Below are 9,691 nucleotides of genomic sequence, written 5' to 3' on the forward strand. Positions count from 1 at the left end.
TGTCTATGACGGTCCGTCCTGCAGGTCCGTCACAAAGTTCAGAGAGTTAAATTCTGTAAAGGGTTTGTGACGGTCCATCGCACGTACGACGGTCCGTCCTGCAGTTCCGTCGTGAAGTTCAGAGAGTCGATCTCAGTACCCAGATTTTCAGAGTTGAAGTGTTTTGGAACGAAGACCCTCGACGGTCCGTCGTGACCATGACGGTCCGTCGCCTGATCCGTCGACCCAGTCAGTTATTTTCAAAATAATTTTTACTGCTCGAACCTACTAAACAGGTTGTTACAAAAAAGTCATTATAATAAATTTAATTATGCTCCATATCTACAGTTTGCATGTTGGATTGTAGCTATCGTTTAAACTGTCTTGCTTGTTCAATTTAGTGGTGAGTTTGTATAATTTACGGGTACGGTTGAATTTTTCGATTTGAACCGAAATATGCCCTACCTTAATCTGTGTCTGTATCTCTCAACCCCCCCCCCAACCCCCCAATCTTCAAACACCTCCACCATCTCCGTCTCTTCCTAAATTATCTTAATACATATTCGCATGTCTCAAATCTTAATCTTAATATGATATAAAGGAGAATCATAGACAAGGTGAAGTGGCACCTTTCTATGATCTACATGTGTATTTATCTTTTTTCTCATTTTTTTGGCTTTTCTTTCTTGTTTAAATTAATTATTTTATTGCAAAAGTCATTATTTAATTTATTACAATAAGTATTATATTAATGAAAAAATATTTATAACAAAGACTCTTCACATGCCAACTTACAAAGAGTAATTATTCATAATTCATACCTCTCTAATTCAATTATTAATAAAAAAATATTTTTTTAAAATTTTTTGTCCTTCTTCTAATTACAATTACGAAAGAAAAATATTTTAAATATTCTATCTTTATTGTTTAGTTTAATTTATATAAAATGTATATTACTTATAAATATAAAAAAATTTATATATATAATAAAGCTAGATATAAATAAGGTGATATGACACCTCTCAATAACCTAGAAAACTATTTATTTTTTTCTCCCTTTTTTGGATTTTTCATTCATGTTTTTCATTAATCAATTTATTAAAAAATTAATAAATACAATCATATTCATTACATATAATTATATCACATGAAAGTTACAAAAAAAACCTCTATCTATTTGAATTCTCTAATTAAATAAGATGTCTTCTCAACTTCCTTCTACTTTATTCTCATCTATAAATAACAATCATCTATGGTGTTGTTGCATGTCCATTTTTATTTTCTCTAACTTCATATTGTTAAATAGTTTTTTTTTTGTTTTTCAGCTTTATGAAGATTATAATAGATACATTTTTTTGAATTTCTTCCTGTGTTACAATAGTCAAGCAAAAGTTTATCAAGATGAAGAAAAAAGTTTAAAGGTGGTGTAAGATTCGTCAAAAGAGACGATCAAAAATTGATTTATTACAAGTCATCAAAATGAAGAAGAAAGTTTTGACGGCGGCGGAAGATTCATCAAGAGTTGGTTAGAGTAAAATTTGAAAAAGTAGAAGTTATTGTTGCTTATATATATAATTTTTCAATTAATTGTTTATCCATCAAGAATATGTACCCTTCAAGAACAAGATTATATTACAGACCGCACGTTTTGTATCAAGGGCAACATGATCTTCCGTGGATTATTTTGTTGCTTAAAGAAAACTTTTGATATTTTCATTATATAAACTTATGTCTTTTGGATATACGATCCATATTATACATCGATATATATTATTTATATAACATGTTAATATTACATATTTTTTCGATCAAGAATATTTCATCATCTTTTGTTTTACTTTATCCTCTTCTTTTCATTCTAATTTAGATATAAAAATATTTTTTTTTCTTTTGTGGATTTTATGGTTAACATTTGTGTAAAATTAGTCTATATAGATATGATTGTGGGACTCAAATTTCACAAAACATTTAATTCTTCTAATTTAATGAAATTTTTCAATATGAACCAATTTTTTTCTGTCAATATTCAATTACAATGAACATATTTTCTTAAGTTATAGAGAAAATTGATATTTGTTTAAATTGATTATGAAACTGAAAAAATGAGTTTACTCTCTTCATGAATTAATTTGTTTGATAACTAAAAAAAGAATTACAATGTTTACAATTCTATTTATTACCTCTACATTTAGTTTTACCAAAATATAATGGATTTTAGATTTTAGTCTATCATTTGCACATCAACTATTCAAGATTTGCACGTAGAACATTTTCATGGAAGCATATGTTTTTTCTTTATTTATGGTCGTAAACTTGCTTTATTTTTTTATTAGCGGGTTGATCCATCTCACGACTTACAATTTTTTTTTGATCTATTTATATTTTTTGTTAAATAAACATATCTCCTCAATTCATTTTTACTTAATTCTTTATCTCTCTTTTTAAGACTTCTTTCCATTTCTTTCATTTACATCATTTATTAAATTTACTCAAAATTAAGTTATTTATCTATTTCATAAATGAGCGCTCTAAATAACTTTTTAAAAAACGGAAAAGGGCCTAAAATACCCTCAAACTATTGGAAATGGTACAAAATTACCCTCAATCCATCTATTGGGTCCAAAAAACCCTTCCCACCCACCTATTGGGTCCAAAATACCCATCCCACCCACCTATTGGGTCCAAAATACCCTTGTCATCCACCTTTTGGTTCAAAATTGACCACTTACTTAACGATTTTATATTTAAACTATTTAAATATTTTTTTAAATACGTTGCACTCAAATATTGTTATAATTTTATTAGTATAATTTATAAATCAATCCACTATCCACCCATTACTAATTAAACCCACCAATTAATAAACCCGTCACATTATTAATGCAACAACAGAAAAGCTACTGCCAATTGAGTGTTTTTAGAAATTTGAGACGAAAATATCTATAAAAGTAAATTATCATACATTCAAGTGCCTAAATAAAAATTACCGACAAATTTAAAAGTCTGACTATGTTCATCTTAATTATTCTTACGTCTCAATTATGTGATGTTACTTCATAGATAACTTTTTTTTCAAAATAATATATTAAAGGTTTTAAAACAAATCATAAATATTTATAAAAGTATATTTTAAAAAAGTGCATGAATTAATTCGGGATATATTAATTCTTTACATTTAATCACAAATTTCTAATTTAATCTTGAAAGAGAATTCTATTGAAAGTGTGCTCCTAAATAAGCGGCTCAACATAAATTTAATTGGGGCTTTGATTCGGACTCGAATAATTTTGGATGTCATTTTCAGAAATCTATAATTTCATCGTGTTTTAGTAGTTTTTATGACGATTTTGATATAATAATTGGATTATTAATTGGGTGGGGCTTAGTTAGTAATGAGTGGATAGTGAGTTGGTTTATAAATGATACAAATAAATTAAATTGAGCATCAGTATTTTAAAAAATATTTAAATAGTTTAAATTTAAAATCATTAAATAAGTGGTCAATTTTGAACTCAAAGGTGGATGACAAGGGTATTTTGGAGCCAATAGGTGGATGAAAAGGGCATTTTGGAGCCAATAGGTGGATGAAAAGGGCATTTTGGAGCCAATAGGTTGATGAAAAGGGCATTTTGGAGCAAATAGGTGGATGAAAAGGGCATTTTGGAGCCAATAGGTGGATGAAGGGTAATTTTGTACCATTTTCAATACTTTAAGGGTATTTTAGGCCCTTTTCCGTTTTAAAAAATAGTTTATTTTCCTGATGACGTTATATACATATTTTGTATTTAAATTTATTTCTTTTATAATTATTTAACATTGTAAATGAGGGCAAAAATGGAAGAATTTTTCATTATCTCTCTTAAATTTGGAACAATTCACTTATTTTGAACTATGAAAAAAGACTCAACAATTTTACTTATTTTAAAATAGAGGGAGTATGTATTATTTATTAAAACTCGAGATTTTTAAAGTTTTGTATTAAATAATAAATTTTTTATTTTTTTTCTAACTTTTTAGTAATTAAATAAAATGACCACAACAAAACATACAAAATACACACTAAAATGAATTGAAGTATTATTTTAGTGAAATATATTGAGTAAATAAAGATAAACTTTTTTAATTTGTGTGAAGACGAAAAAAATTATAAATAATTTTAATATGATATATGAACAAATAATAACAGAAACTCTTATATACCAAAAGTCCTACTTATTCTTTTTCTCCCATACTTTGCTTTTTATCATTATTTAAATTGTGATCTTTTCTAAATAATTATGCATTTAGTGAGTTTTGTAACTCCACAAAAGTTAAAATATTCACACTATTTATTATTTATGTAATTATTCTTTGATAATTAAAACAAATAAAAATGACTATAATTTTGTGTTGAGTTGTTTGTTGAAATATTAATATTCATTGCTTTTCAATTTTATTATTATGATTTTTTACATTTATATTTATTTGATTAAAATAGAAGTCGTTCTTTTCTTTGTATTATTATTGATATGCTTTTTGTTAATTTTCATATTTTAACTTGCATAATTTTTTTAAAAATAAAGAATTTTATAAAAGATTATGTCCCTAACAAGAATGTTTTTTTGCTAAATAAATCATATTGAAGACTTATATTTAAAAAGGTCTATGTTCAGTAGTTCCTTATATAAAAATAAGCAACCATAGTTTTAAAAAACGAGGAGGACAGATTATTTACGTTTCATTTGATGATCCACGACAAATAGAATTAAGTTAACATTTTTTTTCAATATATAAAACATGTTATTTTCAACCTAACAAAATAATACAAAAATAATATCTTATAAATTGAAACAATTATTATAAATATTTTATAGTTTTTACTAAGTATTGAGCATTTTTCTTTTAATGTGTGCTAATTTATTAAAAAAATCATTTTGAAAATAGTTGTAAGGATTACACGAAGCACGAACATGTTAACTAGTTCAAAAGTAAATCTCGATAATCAAAAGTATATAAAAAGGTAAATTACTTTTTCTTTTCATTATTATAATGTACATTGGCTTACATCCCATTTAGATTGAGTTCATATTGCTCTAAAGTTCAATTATAATTTTTTACAAAATAGGTTTACATGGTTTATTTTTCTCGTTTCTCAATTGTTTTAAAGGATGACCATTCATAAAATCGTAAATAGATATAAGTTTAGGAACAATCCAATCAAAATGGAAAAATTACGCCAAGCTTTAATTAACAGAAATTCACAATTTAAATCCTTTAAAACTGTTGGATACATGTATCTCGTCTTTAATTCAAATTAATAACTCGTGTATATCGACTTTTAAGACTGCTTGATACACATATTTTGTCTTTAATGATACATGTATATCGCTATTACTATCAAAGAAGAACTGATTAAGAAGACGAACTTTAGGATTACAAATTTACTTTATTTTATGATTTCCTTATATTATGAAAACTCGTTAGAGTTGATATGCAAGGATCGTGTAAATAAATTTGAGTTGTTAATTTGTCATTAATTTAAAAAATAAGTTACACCTTCTTTAATTAAACTAATAGCTCATGTATTTCAACTTTTAAAATCGTTGGATACACATATCTCGTCTTTAATGATATATGTATATCGCGGCCAAAATATGACATAAAAAGTAATATTACAAACTACCTGAATCCTATTAATTAGGATCTAAAGTAGTGAAATTTATGTAATTTGGCCTTATATTTTAATTATAAGTCGCAACAACAATATGCTAATCAAATGACAAATTCAAAATTTTTACCGAAAGAGTTCAAAAATTATAAATATATACTTTTGAACTAGAGTATAAAGTACAAATCCCAAAGAACTAAATTTAAGAAAATTAGGCAGCTAGTGCACCCAGTAGAAATCAAAAAGGGAATAGTATTTGCTGCCTAAGTAGGGAAGTTCAGTACCATTGGATTATCTCTTCTTTGATTTAGACGGTTCAAAATTAATATATATACATAAATATAAAAAATCTAACTTATATATATATATAATATAATTTTTTATTAAAAGGGTTCAGATAAACTCCTGCAACCACGCATGTCTACCCCTGAATTAATCATTATATTTTTATTCTTTTTGACATACATTGAAGGTCGATGTGCTAACGAAATTTTGAATTCGTGAAAGTACCATTTCACTAGTTTTTGTTAATTATATTCGTAGTTGAAGTTCATGAGTTCTTACCGTAAAATCAAGTTGATATATAATGTAACAACTTAATTTACAAATAAATATTTAAAAATAGCACAAGATGTGAACTTCTTTATATTTACTTTATTATATTTTAAATTCTTTTAAAGGAAAAATTAATTCCACCACGAAAATAAGGAGTTTTTTGATAGCTAGTAAAAAATTAATTTCCACCACGAAAAGTTTTTATTATGATGAACATTTTCTTTGAATATTCTTATTTTTTTTACTCCCTCCATTCATTTTTATTTTATCATGTTGTGATTTTCGAAAGTCAATTTGACTAATTTTTAAAGTGAAATTAGATTACATTAATTCGATATTTTAAACGAAAAATTTATATATTCAAAAACTATATGAAAAGTATTATAAATTGCAACTTTTTGCATAACAATATGGTGAAAAAATACATCTTAAAATGTTGGTCAAAATTCTTATAATTTGACTTTAAAAATAAAAATCACGACAATTTAAAATAAACGAAAAAAATAGTAACAACTTCAAAAACACAAATTAAGATCAGAAGCGCATCGCCAACCGATATTCGTTGGCATCTCTTTTTTGGAATGGGTGTAAATGATGATGGACCTTAATTAGTTGCCAATTTTTGGGCCAACAAGTTGATAGCAACCTCATTCTCTTGCAACTTAACTTAAATGTTAGGTTCCATTGTTCCATCATCTCTTTTATTTGAACGTCAAATATTTAATTTTCTATTTTACATATCTATCATTTCGAAGTCTAAAATAAATTAGATATAAAATGTCCTTAGACATTTTTCTATCTGAAATTCAGTAAAAAAATAACATAACTTCAGCCACGTACTATTAAACTAGAGGACATGTAAATTCACACGTCATAAATCTAAAATTATTTTGAAATAAACTGACGTACATTTTACACACCCTGCGAATATGACTTTGAGCAATGGTCCCAAAATCGACATGGGACGATGAATGAGAATTTTAACATGTACTTATAAAGTTGAATTCGAAAGTTATATGTGAGTGTGGTTACAATTTGATACTGCATCTGCCTTATAGCTGTTTTCATTTAATTTACAAATTTTATGGTGCGTGGATCCTATGCCACCACAAAAAAAAAATTGATTGAATTAAATATAGATTTATGCCATTTTCTGAACCTTTTTGTATGATGTGATGTTATTCAAATATTTTTTTTTTACCAAATAAGCATTATTCGTCCTAATTTAACAGTTAGTTTAAAGGGGAAATAAAATAGTTTGTAAAGGTTTGTTTTTAATTGAGAAAACATGAGACAAAGTAATAGAAAGAATATATAAGAGCATGACTTGTGTCATTTTTATAAGGTCATTCACTTAATTATAAGGCATAAAATATAATAAAGACACTCAAATTTAGTTTCACCTATCAAGTAAAATATTTCAATTTTGAATATGCATGTCTACGAGAGTTTTTGGCCAAAAATATTTTTTAATTATATCGCCAACTTAAACTACGTCCTTAAAGTATCATTTGTAGCATTGGGTGTTCGTGAAACATCATAGGAACAAGTTAAAATGTTTGGTTATCAATTAAGACCGAACTAAATGTCTAAATATGTAATTGTTAGGATCGAAAAAAATAGGTTAATGCGAAAGCTAGCAAAGCAAACATCGAAAGATCATAAGTAAGAAGAAAAACGAGAAATATACTAAAAAACATAAAGATTTGATGTGATTCGGTCAATCGACCTACATAACTAAGGAGATGAGCAATCTACTATAAATATAATATTACAAAATATAAAGAGAAATAACATCAACAATCCACTCGGCATACAAGGAGGTTCACAAATTCTCCGCCATAATCAAAACTCTCAAAACCCATAAAATTACATTGTGAATATTAATTTAGTTAGAAGAAACAAACATTTATTTATAATCTGGTTATTCCTCTCTCTCCTCTATGTGGTAACTTCCAAAATTCTATTTATATAGTATATTTTTCTCATTTGATGTTTTGAGTTCATATTGGATTTCAATTCAATCTGAATCGCACATTGTAGAACGTAGTCGATGGCATCTTAAAAAAGAAATTCTATATGTAAAATTTGAATTCAAAACTTCTAATTAAGAGTGAAATAGTCCTACCACTTTACTATAATTCAAAAAATTCATTTTGGTAAAGTATATGCCTTTAATGTGGCCCAAGCAACTTAAAAGCATACACCTAAAGTGTCAAAACTAATAAATAAGATTGTTCCCTAGTCCTTATTAAAGGCTGGCCAAACAACTTGAGATTCACCACTTATTAAGGGTCTGGTTGAAAAGTGATTGGTAATTGAAGTTGGTGTAATTACTAGGATTGTAATTATTATCTTAGTAATTACACAATTTAGTTATTATACAGATATATTTGATTGTTAGAGTGTAATTACACATGTCTTGTTTAGATGACACAATGTAGTTAAATATATTGTGTTTGAATGCATAATTACAATCATAAAATTATATTAAATTTTAAAAAATAAAAATTAATTATTTCAAATTTATACTATACAAATAAGAAAGTTTATCTATAATATTAAATTAAATATTTAAGAAAAATATTATTTTCTAAAAATATATTACTTAATAAACATACATTCTTAACTAATATTATGAAAAAATTATTGATTTTTTTAAATTAATATATTTCAATTGAATTTATTATAAAAACTAAAAGTATGAAATTTCTACGAACATCATGAAATGGATGTTTGATAAAAAAAGATTAATATATAAATAATATGTCATAAGTTATTAAATATTCGACAAAAAGATAATCTATCAAGTCTAATTTTAAAAAAATAACTTGCAATGTAAATTCAATATTACTAAAACAAATGAAACTGAAAATATAACATGAGTTATAAATTCAAAACAAAAAATTTAACATGATACTATTATAGCAAATTTCAACATAACATACATAAATATGATTTTTCAAAAAATTTTATTATGCTAATGAGAAAATAAGCATGGTATAAAGAAATAGATAATACGAACAAATTGCATAGAATCACGTGAAGTAAGGTTGAGAACAAGAAAAAGAAATATAATAATATAAAATAAAAATAAACCTCTAGAAATTTTTAGAATAATAAAAATAAAACTTAAAACAATAGAAGTGAAAAAAAAAATTAAAAAACAAAAAAAATAGAATTAAAAAAAGAAATTAAAAAGTAATCAGCAAGTAATTACACCATGTTATTACTAGCAAGTCACAGCTTCTGCATGTGAATTGAAAAGTGAAATTACCCCTGTCAATTATATCAATTATCTGCTGACCAAGTAATTACTTTGTCCAACCAAACAGAACAGATAGTATAATCACATCAATTACACTAAATCTAATTATCAGGGTGTCCTTCTAAACAGACCCAAAAAGAGAAATATTGGTAAAGATTAAATGGTCACAAACCATTATATAATCCAGAAAATTCTTGAAAGGGAAATAACTAGTTTTATATATATATATATATATATATATA

This window comes from Solanum pennellii, chromosome 8 (assembly GCF_001406875.1).
Source record: "Solanum pennellii chromosome 8, SPENNV200".
Taxonomy (NCBI): Eukaryota; Viridiplantae; Streptophyta; class Magnoliopsida; order Solanales; family Solanaceae; genus Solanum; species Solanum pennellii.